The sequence below is a fragment of the Balaenoptera borealis genome (genome assembly GCF_965194805.1).
Source record: "Balaenoptera borealis genome assembly, chromosome: 2".
Lineage (NCBI taxonomy): Eukaryota > Metazoa > Chordata > Mammalia > Artiodactyla > Balaenopteridae > Balaenoptera > Balaenoptera borealis.
Window position 1 is genome coordinate 37,745,543 of NC_138867.1, and position 12,701 is coordinate 37,758,243.

The 12,701-nt window shown below is 44.8% G+C and overlaps 1 pseudogene across 1 annotated transcript in view; it reads right to left on the reverse strand.

The window, feature by feature from the left end:
- Positions 1-7,474: 7,474 nt before the first annotated feature.
- The window catches only part of LOC309624328 (arrestin domain-containing protein 4 pseudogene), a 31,056-nt pseudogene continuing 25,829 nt past the window's right edge, over positions 7,475-12,701 (reverse strand). The window contains exon 2 of the transcript XR_014249925.1: positions 7,475-11,505. The product of XR_014249925.1 is annotated as an arrestin domain-containing protein 4 pseudogene (transcript). The remainder of the gene's footprint in view (positions 11,506-12,701) is intronic.

Genomic DNA, 12,701 nt, shown 5'->3' on the forward strand with positions numbered 1-12,701 from the left:
GAAATAAGGGGACTTCCATGGTGACGCAGTGGTTAGGAATCCGCCTGCCAATGCAGGGACATGTGTTCGAGCCCTGGTCCGGGAAGATCCCACATGCCGTGGAGCAACTAAGCCGGTGCACCACAACTACAGAGCCTGCGCTCTAGAGCCCGCGAGCTATGCTACTGAGCTCACGTGCCACAACTACTGAAGCCCGTGAGCCTAGAGCCCGTGCTCTGCAACAAGAGAAGCCACTACAATGAGAAGCCCGCATACCACGACGAAGAGTAGCCCCTGCTTGCCGCAACTAGAGAAAGCCCGCGCACAGCAACGAAGACCAAATGCAGCCAATATAAATAAATAAATAAATAAATAAATAAATACATAACTTTTTTTAAAAGAAGTAACTTTTTAAAAAAAGAGAGAAGTAAGGAAACAGAGAAAAGAGGGAAGAGAATCAAAACCAAAAATGAGAAATAAGGAAATAAAGAAGATGAAAGTATAGACAATGCAAGAGGCAGAGAGTTGGAAGTTCTGGTCAAGGCAGCCAATAGTGGTAAGTTGAAGGGGTTCATTAGACCAGCATGCAATGGCTGTAACTGACTTGGGGGAATCTAATAAAGATATTCAAGACACAGAGCTCTGCTTGGCCAGGTTTAAGGGAAGGACAACAACACTGTTTCCTTTGAAGGCTCAACATGGTGCTAATAGGCCCTGGTGGTGTAGAACCTTCTCAGAAAGTTGTTTGAACACCAGTGACATTTGGTTTTCCCCACAGAGGTTAGGAGCAGCTAGCCTGTGTTATACATGCAGCAGAAAGAAGCCACTACAGTGAGAACCAGCAATGTGGTCAGACTGCAGATGATCAATATCAGTCACCAACAAAGTGGGGAACAACTGATTTCAGATAAAGTCTACCCATTACATGTAGTTGGGATGTCTTAATATTTCTTTTAATCTGTAGGATTTCCCCAACTCTTCTATTTTTTTTCCTTTTTATTTTTTGAAGAAAAGGGTATGTCAAGTACAATGTCTCACCTATTTTTTTAAAGTTTCATTCATAAACAACCTTTCTGAGCATCAAAAGTAGGAAAGTTCCCCTGACCATATAGACCAGCATGGAGCAAACTCATCCTTCAATACTGGGCATGTGAAATAGCAAGGTATCTACCAGGTAGCTATTTTCTCAAGACAGGAATGAGGTGATTTCAAGAAGGGAAGGCAGAAAGAGTCTTTTATAGATTCCACATATAATCACTGAAATGGATGTGAAATAAAGTAGATGGATTTTCGAATAAAATAAGTCCATTTCTTTTTCCACCTATACCAAAAATAAGTTTTGGTCTATTGTTAGGGAAAAGGGTGTCATGAAAGAATATAGATGGATCTGTGAGAAGAGTTAACAAGGACATGTATAGGCAGGGATTGCCTTCTGGTGAGAGAGTCAGGGACAGTCTTAGTGTGGGGAAAATATTCTCAGGGATCCTAAGTATATGGTTCAAAAAGTGGGTCCTTTTTCCTGCAGGTTGGGATTCCAGTTTTGGGGTGAGGAGGTCTTGCCTATGGATTGTCTTCTTATTGCTAATCTTTTTGCTTTTGAGAAAGAAGTGAAACAAAACGCAGGCTCCTAAGAGGAAAACCACAGTGCTATCTCTCAGCCCTAGCAGCACAATTAGGTGACAGCCACGGGTCCACATTTTTTAAGGGAGAACTGTGGTCTGGAGAGTCTGGGAAACCTGGGTGGCACTGTTTAGTGCACAGGGTCAGTAAACATTCTGATTCTCCTTGGAACCATTATTGTGCCCTGTAAGGAAACTAATTCTAAAGAGGTTCGTCTTCTATAGTAGGTCATAAGGTACTCTCAGTAATGATAACTTTTAAAAAATTCAATATTTAGTTTAAGTTTTTCCCTTCTGCTGTGTAATTTCCTTCAGTTATCCCAATCCTTCAATAAAAACTGGTACAGCCGTTCAACCTTGTGTAATGATACTTGGTGGGATTAAAGAATGGGCACTAGATGAAATGCATCCTGAAACAGAGCAACCTTTTTTTGGAACCAGCTCACAGACAACAGTGTGCTATTGGTGACCATGTCCTGGCATCCAGGGGGAGACCAGCAGTGATGCAAAGTTTTCTTATAGAGGAGCTGGGAATATCCGGGTGGACTGCAGTGGGGACTGTGTGGCTGTATGTCAATCCAGGAAGAGACATGAGAAAATCCCTTTACACGTAGACTTGAGACAGGTAACAAGGAATTGGGAGGCAACTTGTTGCTTGACTTACATATCATGATCAAATTCTAAGTCTCAGTTGCAAATTCCCAAGGTAGGCACTTGTGGAAGGAACTGCAGCAGAGTGTTTACATAGGCAAGGCTCTGGAAACCCTGCCCTCTCTCAGCCTAATGGGTGGCTGTGCCTTAGTGCTTTCCCTTCCAACTTGCTTAGAACCACCCTTAGTTGCTACAGTCAACCTGTCCAGGGCTCAGCCTGGTACATTCAGCCTCTGGGTATCTTTTCAAAGTCATGCCTTCCATTTTACCTCTAAGAGCAGCATAGTTTGGAACTGTGCAAATATGACTATCATTTATTTTTAATCTTATATTGGAAAATCGCCTGTTAACCACAATTTCTGGCTTGTAGAAGTGGAATTCTGGGTCAAGAGTATTCATATATTTTTTTGGAGAATTATTTATTTATTTATTTAGGCTGCGCTGGGTCTTCGTTTTGGTGTGCAGGCTCCTGATTGGTGTGTGCAGGTTTCTCTAGTTGCAGCGAGCAGGCTTAGTTGTGGTATGTGGGATCTTAGTTCCCTGACCAGGGATTGAACCTGGGGGCCCCCTGCATTGGGAGCTCGGAGTCTTAACCACTGGACCACCAGGGAAGTCTCCAAGGGTATTCATATTGAAATGCTTAATGCATATTGTCATGCTGGCTTTCCAAAGATCCTTTCAAATTCATTTCTCAAAAGCTGCGTTGGGGAGTTACTACTTTACCAATATTAGAGCAAATGGAAAAGATTAATACAGACCACTGTGGTAGTCAAAGTTATATGTCATGGTTTCACTTTACATTTCTTTCATCTTAAGGAGCCCTGACCTGGGTCCCAGCTCCCCTTTCAGCCACAGAACCCCCTATACCGCTTCCACGCCTGACTCTACCCACCCAAATCAATCCACAGGCAGAGAATAAGGAAGCACGTTTTAATCATTGCTCATAATTGGAATCAACGTAAGAAACGTGACAATTCTGAGTACAACTACAAGAAAGCTCCTTAAGATAGTATGGATTCCCTGAAGAGAGATTTCTAATTGAGAAAGCTGTCGGTAATCCAGGAAAGGAGGGACAAATAAGGACTGGTCTGCCCCACAGAGTCCTCCAGGCTCATCCCAGAGCGAGGCGGGGCCCAGGGGAGAAGCCCAGCCAGGCAGAAGCAGGCCTCCACTGGGGTGACTCAGGCTCCAGGCCAGGGCATGGGTTGAAGGGGCGCCGTGGGCCGGACAGAAGGCTGCGACTCCTTTCCTTGCCGAGTTCCGCAGGGTTTCAAGCCTCCACAGGGTTCCCGCAGCTTCGGAATAGGGGACGGGGACCGTCCTGGGCTCCTGGAGGCCATCTGGCCGCGTGTCTGTCGGCCTCCGCTGCTGCGGGCATCTCCTGGCTGCTCAGGCCCGATTGTGCCCTGCGGTGTGCGGCTTCGGCCTCTTCTTGACGGGGCTGCCGCTCCACCCCGGATTAGCCGTTGGCTCCTGGACTTGTGGGTCTCGCCAGCGTTTGTGGCCGCTCTCCACCTGGGGACCGTCTGCGTGTCCGGGGCAAGCGCGCCGCGGCAGCCCACATGCACAGTAGTGCGCGTCCTCGCAGAACCGGGGGCTTCGGCAGGAGGGGCGGCTCAGCGAAGGGAAGTTATCCAGAGCCCAGGCCCAGGCCTGTTCTCGGTTGAGGCCCGGTGGCACGTGGGGCTCTGGATGCGCCCTCCTCCGGGACAGCTCTTCCCAGGTGTAGTACGCGTGCGTCTCCATGGCTTCAGCCTCCTCCCAGGCCAGACGCGTAGCGGGTCTAAGCAAAGGGGCGAGTGATTCAGCCCCGTACTGAGTGTGCCTTTTATAGGGTCTGTCTAGTACAGGAGATCGGAAACCCACGTCCAGATAAGTGGGGCTAGACACTCATTTGCCTTGCAAATTGCCTCGGAGCCTCGCGAGATTAAGGAGAAACCTGCATCTTGCTGGGAGGGGTTTGGAAATTCCGAGTGGTTTCGGTGATGGAGTTAAAGGAGGGGGATGGGAGGGGAAGGAGGGTCCCTGGGGAGAGAGGTCCAGTCCTGGTCTTTTCCATTCACTGGGGGAAAAAGCTCTCTACTCGTCAGGAAAGGCTGACAAATTACGCTTCGCATGTCTAATAATTTAGCATATTAGAGAGGATTGCCTGGTTTCAGAGTTGAGACTCCACGATGATAGATTCTTGCCAGGACACAAAGCTAGTTTGGGCATTAGCTGGATCGAGGTTCCAGGTCTTCATGCAGGCATATCAAGAAGGGAAACAAGTAAAGGAGTGATCAGGTTGGGGCGGGAAAAGGAGAGTCCCATGCCTACTTAGAATTGCAATATTCTTATTTTTTTTGTTCACTAGAAGATCTGAATCAAAGGGAGATGCCATATATACGGTGCTTTTCATACCTAATTCACAAATGCATTGAGTTAATGCCACATTTTCAAGATTTTTTCCTTTTTTTGTTTATTTGCAGAATTCCTATCCTTTTTTATGTAATTGTGTTCATTCTATTATTAGAAGCTCCTCTTTCTCTCTTCTCTCCCTACTTCTATTGCAATTCTTGCCATTTGAAGCTATTTTCTGTGTGTTTTTGTATCAGACTTGTCATATGTGACATACTTTTGTGTACATATGTCTTCAGTTCATGTAAGGTTATCAGTTTATTATAAACTAAAAACTTAGTTTATTATTTTTCATTCATTTGCATGTTTCTAAGATTGTTATCTGTGCATTTCATCTATTGCTTCCTATGCTGCCATGTTAACCTCTGGTGAACCCCTGACACATTTTGCCTATCTGCTGTCCCACAGTGGACAAGCACATTGCCAGTTACCCACCTTCATCACATATGATAGAACCCTCATGAGAGAACTTCTCTAGGATATATATCCATAAGCAGAATTATGTCATTAAAATGCATACACCTAAGTTTATTGAATATTGCCATATTATTCTTCAGGATGCATGTGACATTGACCCTCCAACAATAATGCGTGAAGATAACGGGATGCACACATTCCCGCAAACATTTGGAATGACCACAGTCTTTTAACATTTCCCAGGGGATTTGTGAATCTGAAAAGAGCAGCTCTGGGGCTGGTGGTAAATTCAGTGTTTTTTGGTTTCTGACAGTGTCTATCTTTGGGGGCCACTTTGTGGCTGTTTGGTTCTGTGAGCCATTCCTGAAGTTCAGGCAAAAATCTGTCTTCGTTATTCCATTAAATTTCAAGTTTTTTTTTTCAGTGTGATCATTTTATTAACAAAAGGAACCCATGGTGTTCAGATCAGAGTACAAAATACAATCTTTATTTTTTTTCCTTGTGGGTTAAATTGTTACATTTTTATAATAAAAATAAAAAGCTTTCATAGTTAACTTATCGAAAACATAACCCCTGCCTACTGAGTTTCTTATCGCTCAAAACAAAAACATGAAAGTAAAGTTCTGCTCATGGAAGGATTCTGTGTGCCAAAAGATGCACATTCTCAATTTCAAAATTTTTGCATCAAAAAGAAAATTCTAAGGCCACGGTTTCTTTGTAAACTAAACAAGCAAATAACAGCTAAAATTTTATCTTCATTCCCAAGTATTCTCTGTTCTAATGTAGAGTCTTCAACATTCATCAAATAATTTCTTGATTACAAAAAGATATACAGTTTCAACCTACTTCTTAAGGTCAGATATACCAATATCAATTCAGTAAGGCATATCATATCTTTTAGCTATTCTCTTAAGTGCTACAAAATCAGCTTTGTTTTAATTTGGTGGGTGCACTTCATGATTTCTTTTAAAAAGGTGACAAAACAATCCTAGTAAAAAATTCCAGTAAGCAGTTGCTTTTCTACATGCAACCAGACAATTAAACTTTCTCTTCCTCCATACCATATTGTTTTGTTTATTTCACTTTGTTTTGGCATCATGTAGATAGACAACGTCTTAACAAAATGTATAAACTACAACTCAGAGGTCAAGAAATAGCTGAAGATGATCTTTTTTTAAGTAAAAATAAAACAGTTTAGACAGCACATAGCTACAAACACACAAAAGCGAAGCAAAATAAAAGATCACCAAAAAACCAAGGCAGGGAATAAAAATTTGTGACAATTTCAGTACCACAATTATTGGTAAAACAGTTTACACTGTGATTTTCAACAGTGGCTTACAATGAAAGAACAGCTTAAGATGCTTACATGATTACAAAGAAGAGAGGTATATCCAGAAGGGTGAAAAACATACATTTACCTAATGTTTGTATAAAAATCCCTGATCAAATGTCTAACTAATTTTTACATACAAAATTTAATTTAACCTTAGAACTTTTCTATTTCAAACTGAATGTACTGATTGAAAGAAAAGCTAATCATTCGGTTGAATGAAGTACAGTATTCTGCATGGGAAGTACCAGAGTTTCTAGATCAAACACTTAGGACATGGAGAAAACCAAAGTACTGGGCTGGTCCAAAATCTCTATCATGGGAATCCCTACCGTCCTTCTACTTAGTGTCCAGAAATGCTCTCAGCTCACAAAACCAATAGATTAAAGTAAAAACAAGTGAACATATGACCATGACTAGGAGGAGAGAGGGGGACAGTAAAAACACTGCTCAGACTTTAAGCAGCAGCACAGTATTGTTGGTCTGAATATCCTGAGGTTGAATGGTAATAAAATATTGCACCAAAACAATAGAAAAAATCACAGTTTGAACAGAATTACTAAAGAACTGGAATAACAATGTACAACACAGTGACTGTCATCAGTAGACTTAAGTCTCTTGACAGAAATTAAGCTTATGACTTTTTTTTTAAATGGTAATTTTGCCTTCTTGGTTTTGTATTTATGTTGAAATACCCTTTGGTATACACATAGTAACTTTCATCTGGTGCTAACCTTATAGATTTTGCCCTTGGTCCAGTTTCAGGTTTAGTGATAGGAGAGATGAGATTGCTACCGCAAATGAGCAGAAACTCCAAAGAAAACTTCTCAGGCCTGGAGTTTTCAACCGTATCTGATTCTGATAACCCCACTAGAGGTAGGTAAGAAAAGGCCTTTCCCCACCCCTGTGCAGTTATCAAGGCATCCTAAGGATGCAAGCTTTTTTTTTTTTTTAAACCTCTTCTTTTTCTAATATGCTTCAAGGTAAATAAGACATGAGGAAAATCAAACGCGTACCCTGCTAAAGTACTTAAAAGGGAATAAAAACCCTTCAACCTTCAACTAAAGGACTTAAGGGAATAAAAAGTACAACCTTTCCCCTTTCAACTGACAAGCCTTTCTAGGAACTCTTTCTTGGTTTCATAATACCATATAGCCAATTTATAAACTACCTCTTAAACTACGATTAAAAGAGTGAAAACTGTATTACTTCATTAGAACCTCATAAGACCATGACCTCAGAAAAGGATTCTTTTAAGGACTTCAGTCCTATGGAATATGAAGACCCTGACACCGGAGGGTCTCGCTTTGTAGACTGGGCCCCTTTCCTGTCCATGTACATACAACCGTGTGCTGCGATTTCTCCAAAATCGACTCTCCCCACAGTGCATCCATACCGCCTTAAAGCTTAGGATACATCTGTGCCACTTCCAGAAACCTTTGTAAAGATACGCTCGCATAGTGTTTCCACTATTTACAGGCACTTTCTCTTGGGCCAGCACAGGCATCCCTCCACTTACTCTGTCACCATCACGACTTCCATTACATTCTGTGACTTTTCACATCTTCGTCCCATTGTTCAAAGGGGACACAAGACCACATCACAAACTTGTGCAACAATCCTGTTGGCCCACTCTTGCTTTAATTTCTATCACCTCAGTCTTGATGTTCATTTATGTTCTTAAGCTAATCTTCCCTCCCTCTTCCCCAAAAAGGCAGGGGGGAGGAACTGACATTCTAATTTGATGATGAACACAGTGATTTCTGAAATATGTTCAGAGAATGAAGGAAACAGGCTGGGTCTCTTCTATGTCACTAGGATGTGGATCAACCTCTGAATAAAGAGGCAGAGGCTGAAATCTGAATTCCTGAGTGCAGGCAAACAGAGGACAGCATGACTCGCCCTCCCAGTTAGGGGGTTGAGGGTAAGGAGGAATGTGTCTAGAGAATTCTTCCTCAGATACCATGTCTGCGCAGTTTGGTGGTGCTTCAGGCTGTTCTCGCAGAGTCAATGTCAACCAGCTCATATCCACAATGAACTGGCTGGCAGTGCTGGAGTTCCTGCTGCCAAAACCATTGTATGGGACCATGCCAGGCACTAAGGGCAGCTCAAGCATCAATTTTTTAGCAGCAGGAATGTGAATATACACAGCTAAGGAGTAGTCCACTCGGATGGTGCAGCACGGCGTCCCGGGCGGGATTTTGAGGGTCTTCCCGTTGCAGGTGCCGGTGCTCCCGGAGGCGGTGTGGTTCCCACGCACGTTGGCCACCGTGGCCGCACGGTCTTTGTTTTCCCGCTGGCGAGGTACGTCTGCGTCTGGAAAATGGCAGCTTTGGGAACAATCAGACGAGAGGAACAATTCCCTATTTCTGCATAGATTGGAGTAGCTTCTCCGTTACAGTATCCCTTTCTTTCAGTTTTGGCACTCAGCGAGACTGGACCAGAAGTGAAAAACCAACAGCCAACCATCTTCTGCTGAGTTTTCAATACAGGGGTTAGTAACGCTGGTGGGTTGACATCGATGTGACTGACGACCTGGAGTTCCCGCTTAACACTCTGATCAGGTCGTTCCAAAACCGTTCTCACACAGTGCTGAACACTTCCGTATCTCCAGCTGAATGAGGTTACCAAAGGTTCCGACGGAAGCTGAAAGCTGAATGGGAATTCATGTTTTCCAGGCTGTAGTAAGAGGATACCTTCACCGGCCGGGGGCTCGCGCAGGCTCAGGCGCACGGTCAGGCTCTCCACCCCCGAGGCGGCGGCGGGGTCCGCGGCGCCGGCGGCGCGGCCCTGGGCCTCCAGGCGCTGCGCGCGCAGGGTCACCGGCTCGGCAGCCTCCAGCAGCACGTGCCCAACCACAGCCTCGCCGCTCGAGTCGCAGCCCTTGCGCCTGTCCTCGAACAGCGGCCCTCGGAGCCCACCCCCGCCGCGGACCCCGCCTCGCCGTCCATCCTACCGGGCGACGCTGCCGCGCCAAGGAGGTCGGCACCGGCGCGGAGCCGGGGTCGCGAGCAGAGCGGCGCCGCTGTCACAGGCGCCACCCGCACGCCGAGGGCCACCGCGGCCGCTGTGCGGGGCCCGGTGGAGGCCCCATAAGTTATTTTTTTAACCCCTAATAAATTATTTTATGCTTAAACTGTTTGAGTTATTCCATTTCTGTTCCTAAAAACCACAAAAAGAAATACAACAGGGACATCACAGTCAACATTATATTTACTTATTACAATCTTTTTCTTTTAGAAATCTTAGAAGAATGAATCTAGATGTCCTTAATAACATATGTAAATGTTCACTTTTTTTTTTTGCTCTTCAGGATGCTTTGAGGATGTTTGTTTTATATTCATCATGGTTTTTAGATGAGACCATAAGGTTAAAAGATGAAAATTCTCCCTCAATATTTTATCTTGAAATTTTACATCTCTCCTTTCTTACATGTCCTTCCATCACGAATTAAATAAACCATTCTAATAAAGACATTTGAATGTCTTTTGCATGTGTTAACCTTTTTAACACAGGGCTCCTGGGACAGGAGAAAGGAGCTTCTCTAATCCCTGCTGGGCATTGAAGTAGCCCAGAGACTGGGGCATCTGGAGTCTCGTGGTGAGGGGCTGAGCCTAGTGGTAGAGTGAGTGTGGAGGGTTGAAAGAACCCTGAAACTAAAGACCAAAGTGCAGCTCCTTAGCTAGACCAAGAGCGAAAATTATCTGCGAGAAAGACTTCATGCTTAATCTGGTTCCTTCCTCACCCTAATCACACTCCCAAGACTTAAAGGCTGACTTTGCTTGAGATCAAGAAATAGAGTTCCTTTGCCATTAGCCTTCTGGAAACACCTCACCCTGCCCACTGCCCACCATAGGGAGGGAAAGTTTTTCTCTTAAGTCCATGCTAGTCTCACCTAAGGGTCACTAAGGATGAGAGTTTCTCCTTACCATTCTCCAGCCCAGTTATTTGAAACAAACCATTAAACAGCAGGGCACATGCAATAGAGCTCACAGAGGAAAAGAAGATGTCACTTAGGATACCGAATGTCATGGAGTGTCACTTTCAAGAGGAGATTTTAAACACCATGACTGTGTCCTGCTGGCACTCCCTGTCTGGCTCTTCTCTCCTGCTTGCTTTACTGAAGCAGGATAACTTGTGGCTCCCTGCCCCCTGCAGAGGCCCACTTGGCAAGGAACTCAGGGCAGCTCCTAAACTGTGTCAGCAAGGAACTTAATCCCAAACAGGTAAAATTCAGTTGTACAGTTTTATTGAAAGCAGAATACCAATCATCTTGCATAAATTTCTTTTTTTTTAAGTTTATTTAACGAGGTTCACATTCCTACCAATGAAAAAATACAGAAATTAAAACAATAGCACGTATCTTTCATCTTATACAAATTCAGAAGACATTGTACATTGATTTTACTAATGATCTTCACATTGCAGGGTAATACGCATTTCATAAACTGTCAATGGGACTGTACTTAGTGAGGGACTCAGTGCAAATCTCGGGACTCTTGGCAGCCCTGGGTCTTCCGGGCCACTGCGCGTCGGATCCGCTGCCACCAGCCTTGGGACGTGCGGCGGCTTCCTGGGGCAGGAGCCGGGCGACGCTCCATAGGGTCCCCGCCGTCAGGGTTCTCGGGCTCCGTTCGTCCGTCCGGGAAGCGGCGCCACCTGCCGAGGGAGGCTGCGGGGGCGGCGGCCGCCTCTCCTGGGGCGCCTCTGGGTCCGGGTGGGTCGCGGGCGTCTGGTCCGGGGCAGGTGGCTCTGCGTCCCATCGCGAGGGCTTCGGCCTCCAGCAAAGTGTCCGTTTCGCGAACGGTCCCAGCGCAGAAGCCCGCCGCAGGGACTGGAAAGCATTTCCCAGTCGGAGTCTGGGCCGTCCCAGGAGAGCTCGCACGGGGCGGGGTAGAAAGGGAGCGTCTAGGGCGCAGAGTCGGCTGAGCTCGGGGCTGGCGGCGTCTGGGGCCCCGGCGCTCACAGCCGAGAAAGGGCTGCGCCATCGCGTGGATCTCACACCAGGCGATACCGAGTGTCTGGGATTCGGAAGCCCCCAGCCCGCGAGTTTTTATGGTTTTCTGGCCTCCTGGCGAGATAGGAGGAGTTTGGGTGGTGACATTAATCCTACAAGATAATTGCATCAGAAGACCTGATAATATTAATACAAAAACCAATCATCTTGGATAAAATTATTCATGGTCAAATCTCTTCATGATAGATGGGATTAGGGTTGAAAAGGAAAAGTACTAGTACACCCGAGGGGGAAAAAACTGTTTGGGGGGACAATGGGTGTAGAAGGCCCCAAATCATACTGCTAGTGTTGGAACAGACTTGGAAACCCAGATCTCCAAGCAAAGGAATGCTTGTAGGGGTGGGGGAATGCCGAAGGAAGATTTGTGATGTAAAGGAGGGCCAAGGGTGGTGACCTAATTCTCAAATTGGACTTACTGACTTTCCCAGTTTTGTCCTCTCCTAGTGAATTGCTCAATTCAAAGAACTTCAAATTGTGTTTGGACCAGAGTTACGACAAGAAGCTCCAGAAACTGAACTGCTTGTGTGCAGGGGCAGTTCCACCCCTCTCTGGAAGAGTGACCCTCAGCAGATATCTCCTCTCTCTAGGCCTCCTTTTGTCACCTCTGAAATGGAAAGCAAATAAACAAGGCAGCTTTCATGAATGCATTCAATAATAAAAATGAATATTTAGGATTACCTGGCAGAAATTAACGTGCTCAAGTATTATTATCATTATTATCAATATCATCATGGATAGAATGATAATTCAATGAGAACGAATGTTAAACACTGCCTTTTGACGGGAGGTTTTCTTTCCCTCTAAATGGATTTTTTTCCTTAACATAACATACCATGGTGTATTGCATTGTAATATATCCTTCTTCATCTGTGTCAACCTGTTGACAAAAGCATCAGTGGCTACATTATTGATGTCCTTGACTAGACATTTATTTTACTGTGATAAAGTACATTCATTCCCAACACTTAGGAAGCACATTTTGATGTCCTTCCATGTTCCAGGTGCTGTGATTGGAGCCACACACAAAAAGATGAAAATCTGGCTACAGCTTTCAGTCCTTACATCTTAGTGAGAGAGCGAAGCGGCAGTCAAGAGACCATTCAGAATACAGCCAAGTCCATGAGCATTGCCGTAGCTGATTTGCTGACCAGAAAGAAACGTTCTAAATGTGATGCCTCCCTTCAAAGCCAGATTTTTATTGTTTGCTTAACTGCAGGGAGGAGGGAAGAGCATGGTAAAATAATAAATGATAAATAACAAAACAGAAAAATCAAACAACAGAACGGAC